Source organism: Oryctolagus cuniculus, chromosome 2 (assembly GCF_964237555.1).
Source record: "Oryctolagus cuniculus chromosome 2, mOryCun1.1, whole genome shotgun sequence".
NCBI classification, from domain to species: domain Eukaryota; kingdom Metazoa; phylum Chordata; class Mammalia; order Lagomorpha; family Leporidae; genus Oryctolagus; species Oryctolagus cuniculus.
The window spans coordinates 94,965,165-94,984,335 of NC_091433.1; the positions used below are offsets into that span (position 1 = coordinate 94,965,165).

Genomic DNA, 19,171 nt, shown 5'->3' on the forward strand with positions numbered 1-19,171 from the left:
CAAGTGGCTGCAATGGCTGGAGGGGTGCCAACCCAAAGCCTGGAGCCAGGAGCTTCCTCCCAGTCTCCCACATGGGTGTAGGGGCCCAAGGACTTGGGCCATCTTCTACTGTTTTCCCAGGCCATAGCAGAAGCTCACTGGATTGGAAGAGGAGCAGCTGGGACTAGAACTGGCACCCATGTGGGATGCTGGCACTGCAGGTGAAGGATTAAGCTACTATGCCACAGCGTCAGCCCCTTCACCATCTCAAAATAATTCTTTAAAAACTTCTAAATTAACATAATTTTCAAAATGAAACAAGATAAAAATTTCATACTTACTTTTAAACAATCGTGAATTACTTTTAAAGAATGTTAAGATGTTAACAGTACTTAACTTTGAGAGCGGAGAAGGGGTGGGGGCTATGGGTGGATGGCAGAGTGAGCAGGGGCAGGTGCAACTGCATGACCCTCATGAATGAAACATCTCACGTGCCCAGGGCGGGCATGCAGTGTGCGGGGGCTCTGCACTGCCTGTCAGAGGTCAGACAGCACTGCCGGGAGGCTGCGGCGACAACGATGGTGGCGGTGACGGGCACCACTCCAAGGGAGGCACCATAACCCAGTTGAACTCTGTCTGGAAAGCCCAAGATTGAAGAAGAAAGACCAGACACAGTAACTAACCTGGAAACTGGGACATCTTTGGAACTGTGCCTTCATCCCAAGTTATTTTTTAAAGTATCACATGGTATCGATGTCTTCGTCTTATTCTGCTTATTGGGGAGAAAAGGCTTCAAGGATTTAGGTTTTCCTTCGGTTTTGCATAAACTCTATAGGAAATGGGGCCCTTGAAGGGCTTGGGAATAGCAAGAAGAGATTGAAGACAGACAAGCTTGCTCTCTCTCTGTTTTCTCTCGTCTTAAAGGAAAGTATTTACAACTCACCTTGTAACAGCTGTAGTCCAGCATTAGCCATCAAGAGAGAAATAAATAATATTAGAGAGCCATTGCAGACTACAAACCCTGGTGAAATCAAGGTGTGGGAGCGGTGGCACTGAGAAGGCTGCCTAGAACTGACAAGGGCTGCAGTGAAAGCAGCTCTTCTTCCAAGCTGGAAGGGGCTGCAGGTTCCTTCATGGATAAAAATGCACAGTACACACCTCTTCTAGGTGCTGCTCACATTTTGTGGGAGTGTAGTAGTCGTGGAGGTACTAGGGTATCTCCTCAGGCATTTTCCTTGCTCAGAATTTCCTGCCCTGCCTTGATATTTCCCCTTCTTTTTTTTGAAGACCTGCCTCTGTCCATGAGCTTTACCTTGATCTGTCTGACTGTCCATGTTCTCTACCTGCAGCCATTTGTATGTGTACAACCTACTGTTTGTCTCCCACTTCTAAGCTGTTAAACTTGTGTTGTTTTTTTTTTTTAATATTTATTTGAAAGTTACACAGAGAGAGGAGAGGCAGAGAGAGAGAGAGAGAGAGAGAGAGAGAGAGAGAGAAGTCTTCCATCTGCTGGTTCACTCCCCAATTGGCTGCAATGGCTGGAGCTGTGCCAATCCGAAGCCAGGAGCCAGGAGCCAGGAGCCAGGAGCTTCTTCCAGGTCTCCCACGTGGGTGCAGGGGCCCAAGGACTTGGGCCATCTTCTACTGCTTTCCCAGGCCTTAGCAGAGAGCTGGATCAAAAGTGGAGCAGCTAGGACTCAAACTGGTGTCCATATAGGAGGCCCGCACTGCAAGCAGCAGCTTTACTTGCTACACCACAGCGCCAGCCCCCAAGTTGTGTTTCTTAACCTCCTCTTCTGCTTTGTTCTGGGGAAGCAGTTATTTATCACTTGCAATCACTTTTACCCCTCCCATATGTTTCCTTCGTTTAAGATATTTTGACCTTCAGTTTTGTTTGGGGATGTGGAAGGATGATAATTCTAAATTTTTGGTTTCCCTGATTTTTTTGTTTGTTTTTTGTTTTTTTCTGGACTCTTCTCTGTTGGTTCCCTTATCCCATTGTCTTATCTGTTCTGCCTCTGTGTGAGCCTGGGTTATGCAGCAGGGCAGATCTCCCCTCAGAGCTCCAACATGCTGCAGAGTCTGGAAAGAGATTCAGACCCAGAAACACGTCCTGGCCTCAGCAGCCGCTATCTTCTTAGTGGGAGCTACAACGCTCTTCTTTGCTTGTACGTGTCCAGAACTAAGCCTGAATGTGTCACCTGCAGTGCCCATCTACAATGCAGTTATGTTTCTCTTTGTTCTGGACAATTTCAGTAGGGCCACCTTCATGGACCCAGGCATTTTCCCTCGAGCTGAGGAAGATGAGGACAAGGAAGATTTTCGAGCTCCCTTTACAAAACAGTGGAGATCAAGGGCATCCAAGTTTGCATGAAAGGATGTGCCACCTGCCACTGCTACTGTCCTCCTCGGCATTCCCACAAAGTGTCTGTGATAATTGTGTGGAGGAATTTGATAATCCCTGCCCCTGATTGAACAACTGTATTGGCCATCAGAACTACCATTATTTCTTCCTCTTCCTCCTTTCCTTGACAGCCCACTCTATGGGTATATTTGGCTTTGGCCTCCTTTATGTCCTCTGCCACATAGAGGAGCTCTCAGGGGTCTGCACACTGTCACAATGGCAGTGAAGTGTGTTGCTGACTTATTCTTCATCCCTGTAGCTGACCTCACAGGGTTTCATGTGCTGGTGGCCTAGGGACGCACAGCCAATGAACAGGTTATGGGTAAATTCCAGGGAGGCATGAGCCCCTTCACGAATGGCTGCTGTAACAATGCACTTTGCAATTCCCCAGCACCCAGATATTTGGGAAGACCAAAGAAAAAGAAGACAATTGTAATCAGACCTCCCTTCCTTCAGCCAGAAGTGTGAGATTACTGTGAAGATCATGGATAATGGCATCCAGGGAGAGCTTAGGGGAACTAAGTCTAAGGGAAGCTTGGAAACACCAGAGAGCCAGTCTGCAGATCCCAAACCCCAGCCTCCTCCTATGCCAGACCTGAGCAGCTGCATGGGACTGCAAACACACCTTTGCCTGGCTACTAATGGAGATAGCAGCTTTTGGGGCAAGGACAGCCCCCCACATCAACAATGTACAAGTGTTGGCCAGGTTATAGTAGCAGCAGTATATCAGCTGCCCTGCCTCATTCCTCCAGCACCAAGTTAGTCATGGGGACAGTTTGAGGAAGCCAACCTCAACTGCAGAGAGCAGCCGTCATCCCAGTTACCACTCAGAGCCCAGCTTGGAACCACAGAGCTTCTGTTCTCCCACCTTTGGCAAAAGCTTTCACTTTGATTCACTTTCCAGTGGCTCTCATTCCTCCAGCCTCAAGTCAGCCCAGAGAACAGGTTTTGTGCTGGACCAGTTGCAGTCCATGCGTTCAGAGGGCACCACTTCCATCTCCTGTAAGAGCCTGGCCAATCAGACATACAATGAAAGCCTGAACAAGACCCAGCTTTCAGCTACACCTCTCCCTTCCTGTCAGCCTGCCTGACCCAGCAATGGGAAGCTGAGAGGCATCCACGTTTGGTGCCAACAGGTCCAACACGAGAGCCCTCACCATTCTGTTATGACAATCTGTAGTGCCACATTGTGGCCTCCCTCCAGGGATAAGAGAAGCTGCTGCACCAGTCACCCAGCTCCCAGTCCATGAGGAAGAGCTGGGCTTGGGAGACCCAGGCATTCAGTCAACACCTGGCTCAGGCCATGCCCTCATAGGAGTTCCTCCCCAGCTGATCCAAAGAGATCACCACTGAGCAAGACTCCATTTGGACGCCCAGCTGTCCCAAGTTTTGGGAAGCCAGAAAGGCTAAGGGGCCAACCCCATATCTGGGCCATTAAACATCTTACAGCAGCCAAAAATCCCCACCTGGTGTCTCTGAGATAGAGGAAGTGGCCTTGCAGCCACCTACTGATGCCTGAAGATGAAGTACAGCTCAATACCACCCACAGCAAATCCAACAGCACCCAAGAGCATCAGCTCAGCCTCCCCTGGCCCCGCAAGGGGAGGAGTCAAGAAACTGTCCTGAGCGGGCGGTACCACCTGAGATATGTGTGAGCCATCAGCACCTCCCCTTCCCTCACCACTATGTCTACACCAAAGGGCCCCGGGTGGCCACCTTCCTTCCCCCAAGGGGCTCCCCTCCCCTGCACAGACATTTTTTAAAACCCCAATTCCCAGAGGATGAGTGTTTTATAAAATGCAACAGAGTTGGAGAGTTGGGGCCCTGAGGCTGGGGTAGTAGCTCCCCCCTTTTACCTTTTAAGACCTTCCTTCCCTAATCCCTGGACCAGACTCAGTGGACATTTGTGCAATTGCTTGCCCTGGAGGACACCAGATCATTTTTAAACCAGAAACAATTTCTTTATTATTGTTATAGATTCCATTTTTTCTCTTCTTCGTTACCAGGTGTGTGTATAAATATCAAAGAAATTATATATCTATCTTGGGATGGGAAAATGAGGGCGGGATATGTAGAAGGAGGATCTTACTGTTCCTGGTCCTCAGTGCAGCAGGAAAAGAGGGGAGACACCAGAGTCTTCCTTTCCCCCCATGGTCCCTCTCTTGTCTGTTACCAACTAAGGAAGTAGTATAACCCCCTGTTGGTGCTAAGTGATCAGGAAAGAAACCTGGAGAAAGGGGAGTCTGAGTTCTTGGTTAGAGGAAAGGACTTCTGGAAAGTTAGTTTCCTAGGCTTATTGGCATTTAGTTTCCCCAGGAAAGGGGTCAGAGCTCCATGACATTGGTGGTGGTGGTAGGAGGGGATCAGGAAAAGCATCTGGCCTAATTTGAAACACTATTAGAAAATCCCCCCTTTCTTGGGAGGGAGGGATTGGGTGGCTTTCTTAAGTGAGCCCCTCAGAGCTTCCCCTAGACTACAGTTAAGGCGATTTTAAAGTGCAAGGACAAAAGAGAAAAATCCAAAATGCAATATTTTTCATCACATGCCAAAAATGGGATAGAGGAAAGGAGTGGCAGGCCTAGGCCCCTCCAGATGTCCCCTGGGGGTTACCCCTCAGGCCACCTTAGTATGGTGCTGGGTAGGGGGGGTATCTGGGTTCTAATATCTAAATAGGGGAGACTCCAGCCTCTTCACAGAGTCCCTTTCATTTTTTATTCAGATTAGCCATTTTAAACTGACAAATGAGAGAAATCCTGATCTATCAGCAAATAAAGATTTATTTATTTATTTGAAAGGAAGAGTTACAAAGAGGCAGAGGCAAAGAGAGAGAGAGAGGTCTTCAATTGGCTGGTTCACCTTCCCCAAATTGTCACAACTGCTGGAACAGGGCCAATCCAAAGCCAGGAGACAGGAACTTCTTCTGGGTCTCCTACATGGGTGCAGGGGCCCAAGGACTTGGGCACCCTTCTACTGCCTTTCCAGTCCATAACAGAGAGCTGTGTTAGAAGTGGAGCAGTCAAAACTCAAACCAGTGCCCATATGAGATAATGGCACTGCAGGCAGTGGTTTTACCAGCCATGACTCAGCGCCAGCTCCTTAAAGCTATGATTTTGAAAATTTTTCCTATAAAAGAAAACTCAAAAGGCTGATTCTGATTCATTGTACTTAATACACAGAACATAATTTTAACCTTGGTTGAAATTTTCATATTTTGGCTGACACTCACTGGCTGCTGGTGTTTTGAATGACCTATGAATAATGGTGTTTGCACGGAAGTTTCAGGAGCCCACTGAAAGGCAATGACAAGGCAGACCTCACTGACAGCTCTTGAGAAAACATGTAACCATCGAATGCAAGCAACTGAACTCCATTACCAAGAAGCCTCCACCCAGACCATCTGTAGAGTTATAGAGAAAGGGAGAGACAGAGAGAAAGGTCTTCCATCTGGTTCACTCCTCAAATGCCCACAATGGCCATATCTGGGCTAATCCTAAGTCAGGAACAAGAGTTCCTCCTGGGTATCCCATGTGGGTGCAGAGGCCCAGGCACTTAGCAAATCTCAACTGCTTTTCCAGGTCACAGCATAGAGCTGGATGAGAAGAGGAGCAGCCAGGACTAGAAATCATGCCCACATGGGATGCAGGCACCTGCGGTGGTAGCTTAGCCCACTACATCACAGCCCCAGCCCCATTCAGAGATCTTTTAAGTGGCCATTTCTTATTCAGTCTTAAGGAGGTCAAGTGCTATTATAATAAAACAGCTTTTTCTTTTGTAGTTTCCAAATACAATATATTTATCTTAGAAAATAAGTGCTAAGGGGCAATAAGAATAGAGCTCTGATTACGATTGCTGTTTAGTCCAGACCGTAAAAGAACCAAGTTAGAAAACAATTTCTTGGGCTGGCACTGTGGCATAGTGGGTTAACACCCTCTCCTGAAGTGCCGGCACCCCATATGGGTGCTGGTTCTAGTCCTGGCTGCTCCTCTTCCAATCCAGCTCTCTGCTATGACCTGGGATAACAATAGAAAATTGCCCAAGTCCATGGGCCCCTGAATCCATGTGGGAGACTTGGAAGAAGAAGCTCCTGATACCTGGTTTTGGACCAACCCGATCCTGGTCATTATGGCCAATTGGGGAGTGAACCATGGATGGAAATTCTTTCTCTTTGTCTCCCTCTCTCTCTGTACCTCTGTCATTCAAATCAATAAATAAATATTTTCAAAACAAAACAAAACAAAAAAAATCCACTAACAGCTGGACAAAATATTAAAAGAGATATTACCTGGTAGCACCATGTACAGGTTTGATACTTACCAAATACATTTCCCTAGATTTCAGTTGGAATTTCAATCTGGTTTCTGCCATTCTGAAACTCCTTAGGCCAATGACACCAGGTCAACAACTAGTTGCTCAGGTTATTTCTGATTCAAAGAAATATTCAGGAAGCAGCAAGACAGCTCACAGGGGTGATTTGTACCAGGGGCTGCTTTGCCTACTCTGGACTATGCTCCCTTCATGATTGCTGTAATCTGTCTTTCAAAATAAAATAAAATAAAATAAATCTTTAAGATAAAATGAAAAAGCCAGAATCATGGAGCAAATGAACCTTAAGCACCAGAACAGTGGTGCTTCTAATACAAAAGTATTAGAGGTTAAAGCATGAAATATGGATATGCAGTGTAAGGTAATTATAAAAGAGATGTATATACTTGCTGACCATTCTAATAAGAGAATAAACTCTAAAATAAAGGTACTACAGATAAATGACATTTTAGAGTAATGAAAGTGTCAATCAACCTGGATAAGATTAATTCTAGATATGCATGTATCTAACAAAGAAGCCCAACATTAAATGAAAGAAAATGACAAAAATCAAAGAGAAAAGACTGGTCAAGACTAGTATTAGGAAGGCGGACTGTGGCATAGAGAGTAAAGCCACCAATTCTGGCACTCGTTCTAATCCTGGCAGTTCTAGTGATCCAGCTCCTGGCTAACTCATCTTTTCAAAAGATTTATTTATTTATGTGAAAGACAGAGTTACAGAGAGTCAAACAAAGAGAGAGAGAGAGAGAGAGAGAGGTCATCCATCCACTGGTTCACTCCCCAGATTGCCAAAATAGCTGGAGTTGGATACAGGGGCCCAAGGACTTGGGCCATTTTCCACTGTTTTCCTAGGCCATAGCAGAGAGCTGGATCAGAATTGAAACAGGCAGGACTCAAACCAGGATCCATATGGGATGCTGCCACTGCAGGCAGTGGTTTTGCCTACTGTTCCACAACATTGGCCAGCTTTGTAGCAATTTTGAAAGAAAATCAGCACCGGCGCCGTGGCTCAATAGGCTAATCCTCCACCTTGCGGCGCCGGCACACCGGGTTCTAGTCCCGGTCGGGGCGCCGGATTCTGTCCCGGTTGCCCCTCTTCCAGGCCAGCTCTCTGCTATGGCCAGGGAGTGCAGTGGAGGATGGCCCAGGTGCTTGGGCCCTGCACCCCATGGGAGACCAGGAAAAGCACCTGGCTCCTGGCTCCTGCCAGGATCAGCGCGGTGCGCCGGCTGCAGCGGCGGCCATTGGAGGGTGAACCAACGGCAAAGGAAGACCTTTCTCTCTCTGTCTCTCTCTCACTGTCCACTCTGCCTGTCAAAAAAAAAAAAAAAAAAAAAAAAAAAAAAAAAAGAAAGAAAATCAGCAGAGGAAGGCCTCTCTCTCTCTCTAGTACAGTATTAGATATAATAATTCTTAAAAATTAATATTAGGAGACAGAAATGTGTCACTTTTAATAATGGACAGAACAGGTTTGCAATATATTGGAAAGGATAAAGCAACTTGACCATGTACTTGAACAAAAGAATACACATTCTGTTCAAGTACTCACAGAACATTGTCTGCAGAAGACCTTTTGCTAGATCACAAAAGAACCTAAATAAAATTAAAAGAATAAAAATAAAAAAGGACATCCTATGACCACAGTAGATTCACCTGGAATATCAGTAACAGAAGAACATTTGAGAAGTGCACAGTATGTGGAAAATAGGAGCACACTCCTAGGAGCTACAGAAACAAATCACAAAGGACAATAGCAAACATTGTGAAATGATTGGAAGTGCAATACACATAAAAAAGGTAATGGGATACAGTTGAAGCTAAGATTAGAAGAGGCTCAGTCTCTCCATTCCTATAGCTTTATAAAATGGGAAGTTGTGAGCACTTTAACTTTGCTATTCATCATTATGTAGGGTCTTTAAAGTTTGTAAACAATTTGTCAGTATCTGCCAAACACTTTATTAGTTCCACCAGAGGGCCAGCAGGGGGCAGCAAGCCACCACTAAACAGTGAGCTTTGCACCAAAACTCACCCTGGAGAAGCCAAGCACAGGCTTTCTACTACCAGTGATGTATGCACAGCACCTACAGGAAAACAAGAGCATTTTTCCCTCAAGACTGAGTTAAGATATGATTGCAGCTTCTGAAAGACTTGGGCAGTTTCCACATGTAGGTAAAGATGCTGAACATGACCCTGATGGCTTAGGAAAAAATATTTTTCTTGTCCATGATGTTTCTCATTTTTAGAAAACATTTCACGGGGCAGCACTGTGGCATAGTGTTACCGGTAAAGCCGCCACTTGCAGTGCCAGCATCCAGTATAGGCATCGGTTTGTGTTCTGGCTGCTCAAGTTTCGATCCTGCTTTCTGCTATGGCCTGGGAAGGCAGTAGAACATGGCCCAAGTCCTTAGGTCCCTGCGACCATGTGGGAGACCTGGAATAGGTTCTGGCTTCTGGCTTCAGATTGGTGTGACTCCAGCTGTTGCAGTCATCTGGGAAGCAAACCAGTGGATGGAAGACTTCTCTCTCAAACTCTCTCTGCCTCTTCTCTGTAACTCTCCCTTTCAAATAAAAAAAATCTTTAAAAAAAATTTCATTTGAAAAGAGAGATACTGATTAAGAGACTGAGGGACACACACTCACACACACATAGAGAGAGACAGAGGGAGAGAGATTGTCTTTGCACCTGCTGGGACCGGCCAGGGCAGTCAGAAGCCAGAATCTTATTCTGAATCCACCACACTGGCAACAGAGAGATAACTATTGAGCTTGCTGCTCACCTGCTTGTGTATGAACAGGAAGCTGGATCAAAATCAGTACTGGGACTTGAACCCCGGTACCATAACATGGAATGTGAGTCTTTTCACTACCATGCCAAATGCTTTTTCCCTGAATGTTTATCTCATTTTCTGAAATGCTTCCAGGTGAGTTATTCTGTGTTTCTTCATATAAAGTTTAAGGAAGAGTCATGTATCCATTATTGAGTGTTTTAATGGGATGGAGCTATATCATGCTGTGATATTTCTACAGATTCAAGAGGGCTTGGGGAATTAATCCCAACATAGATTCAGAGAGTGGCAGACAAAAACAGTGTGAAAATATACATAATGTATCTGAACATTGCAATACGGACTTGGTGGTCCTGCATTGGAGGCTGAGGTGAAAAGAAGAAACTGACCTCCTGCATTCATGTTTTCATTAATTCTATATCATTCTCTTCTACACAACTTCAAAGTAGTTGTAAATGTTTTCGAAAGCAGAGGTGTTAAAATTCATGTTATGCTCAGTTTAGATATATTATTTGTACCCAAACCACAATCTATTATCTTCTTACTTTCCTGAATTTATAAAAAGCAAACTTTGAAATAATATATTTAAAATAATGCTGAGTGTATCTCATTTTCATCTGTGTGAATCTCCCTGTTTAATTGACAATTTTTGTCAAGGAAAAATCAGTTTTCCCTCTTCTAAGTAGAGAAAGAGACTTGTGAGGGAAAATATCTCAACAAAGTTAGCTGGGCTGGAATTTGGCACAACAATTAAGCTGTCACTTGGGACACCCACATCAGCTACAAGAGTGCCTAGGACAGAGTCCTGGATCTTCTCCTAATCCCATCATCTTGCTAATGTTCACCCTTGGAGGCTAAGCCACTCAGATCCATGCCAACCATGACGGAGACCTTGAATGAGTTCTTGGATCTTGGCTTTGGCCTCACTTAGCCCCAGCTATTCTAGGCATTTGGGGAGTGAACCATCAGATGGATCATCTCTGCTGTCTTAGTCTCTCTGGCATTCAAATAGAAAGTTAATTTAACAAACTAAGGGAATGGGATTTAGCATAGTGATTGGAGCACTGCTTGAGATGCCTACATTCTATGTCAGCATGCCTAAGTTCAAGTCCCATCGCTGCTCCTATTGCATAACAATTCCCCCAAACTCATTAGCAATGTTGTTATAGAACCCCCTAACCAGGACCTGCCCCATGGCATACCAGATAAAAATCACTGCCTGCAGTGCTGGCATACTATATGGGCACCACTTTGAGTCCCAGATGCTCCACTTTTGATCCAGCTCTCTGCTTTGGCCTGGGAAAGCAGTGGAAAATGGCCTAGGTCCTTGGGCCTCTGCACCCACATGGGAGACCTAGAAGAAGCTCCTGGTTTCAGAACAGTGCAGCTTCAGCCATTGCAGCCAATTAGAGAGTGAGCCAGCAGATGGAAGACCCCTCTCTCTCTCTCTCTCTCTCTTTCTCTCTCTCTCTCTGCCTCTCCTCTCTCCGTGTAACACTGAGTCTCAAGTAAATAAATCTTTAAAACAGAAACAAACAAAAAAAAGAACCCCCTGACCTATATGTGCTTGCACAACACACAGTAAGCCAATCACTGACATTGAGTGGTGGTGGATTGAGGTATTTATGGCAAAGTCCAAAGTAAGATGAGAACTTTTGCTTAATTTCAGGGCTTCCTGAGAAGTTAAAAGTAAAGGTTTTTATAGATTAAAATTGGGGCTGACAGGTGATTGTTGAGCTTTGGCCAAGTTTCCGATTGTTCAGTGGTGCTTGTGATCTTCCTTTTATTGTTGGCAATGACATGTTCTTTAGGGAATTTTTATGATGTCCCGGTGGGCTTCAGTTGGCCTGGGCTTTACATGTAAATGATAGTTATTTACTTCCCAGACTTGGATTTTTCTTACCTGGATCTGAAACTCCCCTAAATAATCCTTTCCAGACAATTTTGGCTAACAGGGTTTTATCTATTGCAGAAACAAATGACTTCTTTTGTCCAGTGATTACTAGCTTGTGAGGCCAGCTGTATCACTCCCTTTTTTAAAAAAAAAGATTTATTTATTTACTTCAGAGGGAGAATTTACAGACAAGCAGGGAGAGAGAGAGAGAGAGAGAGAGAGAGAGAGAGAGAGAGAGAGAGAGAATGGTCTTCCATCTGTTGGTTCACTCCCTAAATGGCCACAATGGACAGAGCTGAGCTGATCTGAAGCCAGGTGCCAGGAAATTCTTTCCACATGGATGCAGAGGCCTAAAGACATGGGCCATCTTCTGTTGCTTTCCAAAGCCATTAGCAGGGAGCTGGATCAAAAGTGGAGCAGCTGGGACTAGAACCATCACCCATATGAGATGCTGGCACTGCAGGTAGAGGCTTAGCCTACCATGCCACAGCATTGGTCCCAAATTTTTTTGATATTGTATAGGCAAGGAAATTTTGGGCTAAGAGACACAGACAAGAGGCCGAGCCCTGATTTTGTATTATAGAAGTTTTGTCTCAATTGCCCCTATTTCTTATTATTCCTCAAACCTCAGGGAAAAGGAACAATGACTGTCTGACTGGGGTATTGTAAGAATGAAGGGAGACAAAGTTTTAGGTATTTCTTTTATTAGTTATTTATTTACTTAACAGTCAAGTTAACAGAGAAATAAAGCGAGACAGAGACTTTCCATTGCTTGTTCACTTCTCAGATGGTTGCATAATCCAGGGATTGATCATGACAAAGCTAGGAGCTTCTTCATGGTGTTCCACATGAGTGGTAGGGGAACAAGTACTTGAGTCACCTTCTGCTGCTTTTGCAAGGCCATTAGCAGGGAGCTGGGTCAGAAGTGGAGCAGCTGTGACTCAAACCAGCATCCAAATGGGATACTGAGTAGAAGTTGGCTGTTTTACGTGGTACACTACAACACCAGCCCTGTAGGCATTGCTTCAGACAAAGTTTCTAGTCTCGGGTTTAGCTGTAGAGATCCTCTGCATTTTGAGAAGGATTGCACAGCCAGTTTCTGTGCAGCTTTTTTTTTAGATTTATTTATTTATTTGAAAGGCAGAGTTACAGAGAGGCAGAGGCAGAGAGAAGTCTTCCATCTGCTGGTTCTCTGCCCAGATGGCTTCAATGGCAGAAGCTGAGCCAATTCAAAGCCAGGAGCCTTGGAGCTTCTTCCAGGTCTCTCACACAGGCATAGGAGCCCATGTACTTGGGCCATCTTCCAGGCTTCTCCCAGGCAATGGCAGAGAGTGGATTAGAAGTGGAGCAGCTAGGACTTGAACCAGTGCCCATATGGGACGCTGGCACTGTGGCATAGCAGGTAAAGCCACTGCTCACAGTGCTAGCATCCCATATGGGCACTGGTTCACATTGCAGCTACTCCACTTCCAATTCAGCTCTCTACTATGGCCTGGGAAAACAGTAGAAGATGCCCAAGTCCTGGGGCCCTGTACCTGCTCAGGATACCCGGAAGAAGTTCCTGGCTCCTGATTTGGATTGGCCCAGCTCCGGCCACTGTGCCCATTTGGGGAGTGAAACAATGGATGGACGATCTCTCTCTCTCTCTCTCTCTCTCTCTCTCTGCTTCTCAAATAAATAAGTAAATAAATCTTTTTAAAAAAAGATTTAGCCTGCTACAGGTTTATTGAATTTCAAGTCCCATTTGCAGTTGCCTTAGCAAGGTCAGACCCATGGGCTTTCTAGGACATGGAACGGGTGTTCCCCCCTCTGCTAAAGGGACATTGCTCAGATCCAGCTGTTCAATATCATAAAATTATTCACATATATGTGCCCCAGAGGGTTCTCGTGGCAAGGTGACTGGATTAAACATTATAGCTTCAGGCCAGTGCCATGGCTCACTGGGCTAATCTTCCTACTGCGACACCAGCACTCAGGGTTCTAGTCCTGGTTGGGGCACTGGTTCTGTCCCAGTTGCTCCTCTTCCAGTCCAGCTCTCTGCTGTGGCCCAGGAGGGCAGTAGAGGATGGCCCAGGTGCTTGTGCCCTGCACCTGCATGGGGAACCAGAAGGAAGCACCTGGCTCCTGGCTTTGGATGGGTGCAGTGTGCCTGCCATGGCACCCGTTTGGGGGATGAACCAACGGAAGGAAGACCTTTCTCTCTGTCTGTCTCTCACTAACTCTGCCTGTCAAAAAAAAATTATAGCTTCAGAGTAACATTTTGGTTATCAAATAGTATGTCTTAATATCTTCCAAATAGCCCAAAATGAGCCAGTAACCTTTGCTCCAGAAGTGGAAGCACACAAAGTGAGTTGTGTGTATTGTGCTGGGTTGGCCAAAAGTGAGTTACTCTGTGTCCTGCAGTACACCAGTGACTGTTATTCTGAGACATATCAGCCAGCCTCACATGGCAATGCCCAGATCAATCTTACAGAATTAGCAATTTTATTTTTCCAAAGTTTGAATTAGTACTCTGCATCCTAATCCCAGCTTTTCAGGAACAACAATGTCAAAGAACTTCCTCAGACGTTCACTGTGGGTGCTGTACAAAATTTCTAGCATTATGTACGAGAATACTAAGTATCACATCAAGTTAGCATCTCCTCTTCAAAATGGAAGCCCTCTCTAGAGGATATAGTTCTGACAGAATGTTCTGTTATAGTTACTATCAAACAATAATTCATTAAAAAAAACTCTCCCTTTATAACCACCCTGCTTCATCTAATCTGATTTAGGATTGACACTAATGACTCATTGCATCTTGATTTTTGTTTCCTCCTTGTGAACAAAATCCATTTCTGAAAATGCAGCTGATCATGCTCCAATTTTTCCAGGTTTTATTTGACCTGGTTTTTGATCCAGACCCATGTAAGAGAGAAACATTTGATGAGAAGGGGTCAGTGTGAGCACATTTTTAGCCAAATTTGACCAACAATCAGGGTTTAGAAGGAGTGGTCTTCAGGCTAACTTTACTTGCTGTCCATTCATAAACTTAGCTATATCTGTTATGTAGCCAGAATTCACTATCTCAAAGTGCCAGGCCAGGAGTATTATGCTGGGCATTATACTTCTGAAAAATTCTGCCAGGCAAGAGGCACAAAGATCAAAAAGAAAAATATATAACAATGCTGGCCCTGTGGAGTAGTGGGTAAAGATGCCTCCTGCAATGCGGGCATCTCATATAGGCACTGGTTCATATTCCGGCTGCTTCACTTCCGATCCAGTTCTTTGCTATGGCCTGGGAAGGCAGTAGAAGATGGCCCAAGTCCTTGGGACCCTGCACCCACATGGGAGACCTGGAAGAATCTCCTGGTTTCTGGCTTTGGATTGGCGCAGCTCCAGCCATTACAGCCAACTGGGGAGTGAACCAGTGGGTGAAAGACCTCGCTCGCTCTCTCTGCCTCTCCTTCTCTCTCTATGTAACTCAGACATACCAATAAATAAATAAATATTTTAAAAAAGAAAAATATGTAACCAAACCAAAGAAGATAACAAATTGAGTTGTCATCCTAAACAATGAACAGAGTTAAAAGGTAATAGCAGAATATTATACTATAATTGACATTATATAAGGAAACTAGAAATGTTGATTAATCATACACTAATAAGCCCCATAAAACATTTTTTAAAAAAGGATTTATTTATTTATTTGAAAAGCAGAGTTACATAGAGGCAAGGGCAGAGAGAAAGTCTTCTATCCAGTAGTTCACTCCCCAAAAAATCGTAACAGCCAGAGGTGGGCCAATCCAAAGCCAGGAGCCTTGGAGCTTCTTCCAGTTCTCCCCTGTGGGTGCAGGGGTCCAAGCACAGGGGCCATCTTCCACTGCTTTCCCAGGCCATAGCAGAGAGCTGGATCAAAAGTGGAGCTGCTGAGACTTGAGCCAGTGCCTGAATGGGATGCTAGCACTGTAGGCAATAGCTTTACCCACTATGCCATTGCACCAGCCCCTCATAAAACTTTTAAAATCAGGAAATCTAAAAACAATGAACAAATTTGCAATTAAAAAGCAAGTGCATTATAATCCATTTTTAATTGCATTAGACATATATAATGAGTGATGATTCAGAATCTCTCCAAGCTAAAAATCCAATCCAAAAAGGAATTATATTTTCATTTTTACATATTTTTGTTTATTTGAAAGGTAGACTTATAAAGAGAGAGAGAGAGAGAGAGAGAGAGAGGTCTTCTAACTGCTAAATCACTCCTATTGGTTACAATGATCAGGGCTGTGCCAGTCTGAAGGCAGGAGCCAGGAGCTTCTTCTGGGTTTCCCACACAGGTGCAGGATTTGGACCATATTCCACTGCTTTCCCCAGTGGATTAGCAGGGAGTTGGACCAGAATTGAACAGACAGGACTTGAACTGGTATCCAAATGGGATGCTGGCATCACAAGTGGCATCTTCACCCACTCTGCTGCAGTGCCAGCCCCTTATATTTTCTTTTTCGACTTTGATATCTAATGTTTTGATGTTTGGGAGGCCTACTAAGAAGTGACAACTTCTATTCACTCACTGAAAGTCTAGGAACACTTGAAGCCATGTGTTCTGTGCTTAATTTGTGATATGCTAATGTTCTCAGTTATAACATGATGTCATGAGTACAAATTCTTACTGAACTCACACAATCACAATGTAATAAGAAACCAAAAATCCTCCTAAAAGTTTTATATTTTAGATGAATTAATTAGAGAAAAGGTGAACACTCCATCTATATACAAAAGTATATCAAAGCTTAATAACAATAGAAAGTACAGAAATATTCCAGAACTTAGGTGAAACATTCAAATACAGAACCAACAATATTTTAAATAAAAACATAAATCCATAAATTTGTTTGATTTATTCATTCTTATAACTAATTCTTCATTGCTCTCCTTCAGAATTTTAGTGCTTTTTTAAAAAAAAGATTTATTTATTTATTTGAAAGTCAGAGTTACACAGAGAGAGGAGAGGCAGAGAGAGAGAGAGAGAGGTCTTCCATGTGATGGTTTACTCCCCAATTGGCCACAACAGCTGGAACTGCCCTGATCTGAAGCCAGGAGCCAGGAGCTTCTTCTGGGTCTCCCACATGGGTGCAGGGTCCCAAGGACTTGGGCCATCTTCTGCTGCATCCACAGGCCACAGCAGAGAGCTGGATTGGAAGTGGAGCAACTGGGACTAGAACCAGTGCCCATATGGGGTGCCGGCACTTCAGGCCATGGCATTAACCCACAATGCCACAGCGCCAGCCCCTTAGTGCTTTTTTTAAAGTTTTTTTCTTTCCCTCGGAGTTCTGGAAATTTTTATCAGAATTTGTCAAAAACCTGTAATTAAGAACATTTGGGTCTGGCATTGTGGCTTAGCAGGTAAAGCTACTGCCTGCCATGCCAGCACCCCATATTGGGTGCTGGTTTGAGTCCCAGCTGCTCTGCTTCAGATCCAGCTCTCTGCTGTGGCCTGGGAAAGCAGTAGAAGATGGTCCAAATCCTTGGGCCCCTGCACTTGTGTAGGAGACCCAAAAGAAGCTCCTGGCTCCTGGTTTCAGATTGGCACAGCTCTGGCCATTCATCTGGGAGTGAACCAGCAGATGGAAGACCTTGCTCACTGCCTCTGCCTCTCTGTAACTTAGTTCATATATAAGGACTTTTGAAAGTCTTAATTTTGGCCCAGCACTGTAGCATAGCAGGTAAAGCCATTGCATGCAGCTTTGGCATCCCTATGGGCTTTGGTTTGAGTCTCAGCTGCTTCACTTGTGGTCCAGCTCCCTACTGATATGCCTGGGAATGCTGTGAAGGATGGTCTAAGTGCTCTCTAACTCTGCCTTCCAAATAAGATAAATAAATCTTTTTTAAGAAAAACCTTCTGGGCCAGCACCATGGCTCAATAGGCTAATGCTCTGCCTGCGGTGCCGGCACACCAGGTTCTTGTCCCAGTCGGGGCACTGGATTCTGTCCAGGTTGCTCCTCTTCCAGTCCAGCTCTCTGCTGGGGCCCAGGAGTGTAGTGGAGGATGGTCCAAGTGCTTGGGCCCTGCACACGCATGGGAGACCAGGAGAAGCACCTGGCTCCTGGCTTCAGATCAGTGTGGTGAGCCAGCCACAGTGGCCATTGGAGGGTGAACTAATGGAAAAGGAAGACCTTTCTCTCTGTCTCTCTCTCTCTCACTGTCCACTCTGCCTGTCAAAAAATTTAAAAAAAAAAAGAAAGAAAAACCTTTTGGAGTGTGTAGACAGTATATAGAGTGTGTATAATCAACCAGACTCTGACAAATCCAACCAAAAAGTAACCATCATCATTAAGAAATTCTTCCAGGTTTGAATTCTGGCTTTGCCACTGCTTTGCAATAGCATCTTGGGTAATCTCCATTCTTCTTCACTTGGAAAATGATGATAATAATAGTATCTTGTGCTTAAGCAAAATGAAATGGGACAACACATTTTAAAACACTACTAGCCATGTCTAGCATATAATGACTCAATGAATACTATTTTACCATTTTTACTACTACTGTGCTATCAGATTGTACCCAGTGGGCCACACTTGAGTTCCCCTACTCTGAACTTATAAGCCCAATCAACATGTCATGCAGCTGCAGAGACTTGATGTCTCCTGTATCACTCCCTAGAGTGCTCTAGACCTCATATAGGACAATGCATGGGTGACTACATGGGAGAGAGTTGCCAGTGAGCATACAGCAGTGAGAAGACCCCCTGCCTTACAGAACAGTGGTTTATGTAGAACAAAGTGGACTGAAAGGGCTTGGGGATGTGAGCTAAAGCTGGGCTGATGAGAAAGCGGGAGAGTTTGGGCTAGATTTCAGGGTCACTTGAGATCACAGTGTGAGCTGGGAGAGGTTCAGGCTGAGGCTGGACTGTGAGGCTTAGCTGCTGCGATATGGATAGATAGCTTGAGAGGAGTGAGAGAGATCTTGGGCAGACAGCAGGAGTCTTCTGATAGTAATGTGTCCAAAAGTCAAGGCAGGACAGGCCTGGTTAAAGTAAGGTGGAGCTGTATTGGCAAGGCAGAAAAACAGGGGCCTGCTTGTTGCTATGTAAGAGGTCAACAGGGATCCAAGGCTTTTGTCCTTGCTCCATCACTGAGTATGATAAAGTCAGAACAAAGCATGCTTTGATGAAGGCAATTTCCAGTAGTAATTCTACAATAAAAATGTATCCAATCACAATCTGCTGCAGTTCAGATAGATTTCACTCTTTAGCTAAAGGCATTCATGTTTGGTGCCTTTCAGCTGGGAATCTGAGGAAATGTCCAACCAGGGTAAATGCCACAAGAGTGACCATGGACTCTAGTAGAGACAACAGTGTGCACCACCGGTGACAAAATCCAGCTCTAATTACAGAACTCCAAATCCCCAATGAGAGGCCACACAGTTAGCATCTTTCAAGTTCACAAGGTGTACTTATATTTTGCAAGAACTCTCAGTCAGGCCTCAAGCTATGTGTATGTTTTAAGTAGATATCATTTGCTATACCTTTTGCAGGAAAGACAAACAGAAAATTAGCCACACTGGGCCCTTCACTAACAATTTCCAACATCACTACTACCATCAATTCTGATTTAAGAAGAGGTCAATTGTGCATCTTGGGGAAGGGGCAACAGGGATGTATTATTTTGCTGTCTCTCTGCTCTGTTTCTAGCCTGCAAATCTCTCCTCTTCTCTAGTTGTCCCAGGTAAGAAGTCAGATTGCTTCACTTGCTCACCTGTCTGCCTTGCAAATCCCATGCCCCAGTCTCCCTCTGTCAGAGTCT

The 19,171-nt window shown here is 44.7% G+C and overlaps 1 pseudogene; it reads left to right on the top strand.

Moving 5' to 3' along the window:
• The first annotated feature begins 443 nt into the window (after window positions 1-443).
• On the top strand, window positions 444-8,849 carry LOC138848729 (palmitoyltransferase ZDHHC5 pseudogene; annotated as a pseudogene).
• Window positions 8,850-19,171: the final 10,322 nt, after the last annotated feature.